Raw genomic sequence first — 3,348 nt, forward strand, 5'->3', positions numbered from 1 at the left:
ACATCTTACTCACTGGGTAAGCCACCCCCCTTCCAATGTCCCTGGCTGTGATCTCCAGCATCTTTCTGTCCCCAGTAGAGGTGCCTAACCTGCCTCTTGATCTCCAGCATCTTTCTGTCCCCAGTGGAGGTGCCCAACCTGCCTCTGGCCTCCAGATTTTGCATGTCACACAGTGGTTGAATTTTTCACTGTGCCTTCATCCAAGACACTATGGCACTGTTTGAGAGCCTGGCAAGGGCCTGGAGATTAAAGGAACACGCAAGAGACGTGGGTCATTCGTGAGGAGAGAATGCCAAATGCCGTTTATTCAAGCTTGGGAAAAACCTTATATACCTAGCTGCTGCACAGTGGAAATCCCCCCAGACAGGTGGAAAATTACCCATGATGGAGTAAACAACGACCCTATAGCTAACCACCAGCAGGGAAAAGGAAACACAGGAACAAACAGGATTTTTTGCAGAGATGTTTTGCCAGAAACAACAAGCTATCCTCAATATGAGCTCCGGGAGGGGTAGACCTGTGGGCCCTACACTTCTCTTCACCCCGAGGTTTCAACAGCAGGCTGAGGACCCTGCACCTCCTAAGCACAGACCTGAGCACTTCTCTTCTCCTGCCCTTTGGAGCAGAGAGACTTGTCTTATTGAGACCGTGTCCCCATGTTCACAGCCTCTGCCATAGTCGACACTCACTGATGTCCTTCCAGCACACCCTCCACACTATTCTGTCCCCTGCCTACTGTCCCATCATGTTTTATCTGTCACCAGAGATAATCCCTGTAGAAGAAACAGATGCCCAAGCCCAAGATCCTCAACTTGGACCTCCAAGATGGGAAACAAACTGCGGGGGATAGTGCAGGCTGCAAGAAGAGCCACCTGAACCTCCTAAGATCTCATAAGAGAGAACTTGCTTTGACTCCCATACCCCACAGCTGAGCAGCCATCCCACTTCTGAGGCAGCAATGTGGAAAGCAGGGGCAGAGTGGGGAAGGCTGGGGTTGGAGGGGCGGTCCTACAGAGCTCTCCCATATTCAAGTTGAAAAGAGAGATGGTCGTGACGAAAGACCTCAGTTTTGTACAAGGTCCTAGGAAGAGTATCCTGGTTCCCATGTAGACATTCTCCACACAATAAATAAAGACAGGGTGGGCTTGTCACTGGAAAATAGAGGGGGAGAAAATGAGTCAATGAAGCATAGGACAAGGCAAAGAAAGCCTCGGAAACTAGCGAGGGCAACCCTTTCCTTCTGTGTAGTAATACCACTGAACAAAGCCGCGACATAAGACAGTCTTTTGTCTCCTGTCACAAGGAGTTCATGTATTGAAAAGACTAGAAACCATCCTCTTCTTATCCAGCTGACATTTCCTACTTGAGTTGATAGCCCATATCCCGTGGTCCGGGCAGCAGTGGACTTGAGAATTTAAAATGCTGGTAGGCGTGTCTAGAGGACTGTGGGCTGGCTTTTCACGTCATTCTAGCTCTGCAACATGAGAACCTTGGGGCCGGACATCGTCAGGATAAAGCCATGCTATGATGGCGAATCCTATCAATGGGATTGAATGAACAAACTCCTAAAGCATTAATGAGGCATGTCTCTAGGCGAGGTGGTGAGGGTATTTCTTGGGAGGAGAAGCTGTTGAGATGTGGGTGTGGCTAGAATGGATGGAATGAAAGACGAAAAGTAGAAAGGCTGCTGAGCACCAGCAGCCACCTCTCCCTTTGTTTTGGTCCACTGAGATGTGAGGGGTCTCGACCACCTATCTCTGCTCCCATAGAGCTACCCACAGTCATGCCTTCCTCACAGCTGTGAGTTTTATGCCATGAAACAGTGAGCCAGGATAAATCCGTTCTCTCTGAAGTTGCTTCGGTCAGGTATTTCGTGCCAGGCTTTCCTGGTACCAAGACAGGAGCGGGCAGGAGGAAGAGAAGAGCATACGAACATGGCCAGGACTTGTCTTCTAAAGCATCAGGAGCAGCGAGGAGGGTTGGGTTATTGGAGGGGTGGAGGAGGGTCATAACTCTAAATCGCCAAGACCGAAGGACAATGGGTAGCCCTTGGTGACCCAGGCTGCGAAGTGCACACCTGCCATAGGAATGAGGCAGGCAGTCTTGTGTAACACTACAGAGGAAGCCTCCCCCACCTCCCCCACTCCTCAGCATATCACCAGACCATGTTTTTATTGTTGCCCGTTGAGTGTTTTGTTTGTTTGTTTTGTTGCTTTTTGCTGATTTATGGAAGAATCAGATGGCGTTCAAGGCAGAAACCAACAGAACCGTCAGTGACATTGGCTTTGCAGTTCATAGAATTGCTTAGAAAAAAGATGGCCCATGACGTCCTGAAAGTCTCCTCACCTGAAAGCTGTGGTTTCTCTGCTCACTGGCAGCAGCACACAAGCCAATGGGGACCGATCAGCCAGCCTCTCCAGCCCTGTCATTTGACACTTCAATTTCCGATAGATGCAGACATGTTTTCCCAGCAAGGCAGAGACACTTAAAAACAAAACAACAACAACAACAACAACAAAAAACCCTTAACGTTTCCCACTTCCGCTTCTGCTTACCTTCCACCTCTAAAATCAGAACTAACATCGGTAGTAAAGTTAGCACTGTAAGCTTGAAATGAAAACCAACAGTCACAGACCTGAATTCCAGTCAGTGAATACTAATTAGCAACTTGACAAGAATTGTCACCTAGGAGATAAGCCTTTGGGCACACCTGTGAGGTGTCAACCGCTTATCTCCATCAGGTTAACTGAGGTGGGAAGAGGGTGGCAACATTCCCTGGGCTTGGGTCCTGGGCTGCCTGAAAAGGTTGGCTGAAGTCCCAGAATGCATTGCTCTCTGGTTGTGGATGCAATGTGACCTCAAGTGACCTCAAGTTCCTGCTGTCAGAACTTCTCACCACAATGGACTGGACCCTAGAACTGTGTGCCCGAGAAGTGTCTCCTTCTTCAGGTTGCTTTACTCGGGGTATTTTATCAGAGCCACAGGAGAAAGAAGAAAGACACCAATTCTCTTACTTCCCAATGCTGTGACCCAGGCCAGTTCCCAGGACTCTACACTCCAGTTTCCTTGTCTGTCAAATAGAAGTTGCTGTGAGAAACAATATAAGAACGGAAACACATAGGTGCCACAATGACTGTAGTCACGCCCATGACAATAGGAAATAAGGATTCAGCTGACTGACCAAGTAATATGAAGAGTACATTTCTCCTCACTTGAACGGTTGCCGTCTCTTGAATATGATTATTAGCAGACAACCTATCTTTAGTTTTATGCAAAAATGTTCTGCTCCGATTACACCGAAAGCTCTAGGAAACAACCGTGTTTCACCTGACAACACCATCCTCCCAA

The 3,348-nt window shown here is 48.4% G+C and overlaps 1 long non-coding RNA gene across 1 annotated transcript; it reads right to left on the bottom strand.

Annotated features, from left to right (window-relative positions):
• Positions 1-279: 279 nt before the first annotated feature.
• LOC146892059 (uncharacterized) lies at positions 280-2,479 on the bottom strand. The gene is made up of 2 exons (XR_015004971.2): positions 2,347-2,479; positions 280-1,151 (listed from the first exon to the last, which is right to left on the bottom strand). It is a non-coding gene; the product is annotated as an uncharacterized LOC146892059 (long non-coding RNA).
• Positions 2,480-3,348: the final 869 nt, after the last annotated feature.

The sequence above is a fragment of the Myodes glareolus genome, chromosome 14, assembly GCF_982192425.1.
Source record: "Myodes glareolus chromosome 14, mMyoGla1.1, whole genome shotgun sequence".
Lineage (NCBI taxonomy): Eukaryota > Metazoa > Chordata > Mammalia > Rodentia > Cricetidae > Myodes > Myodes glareolus.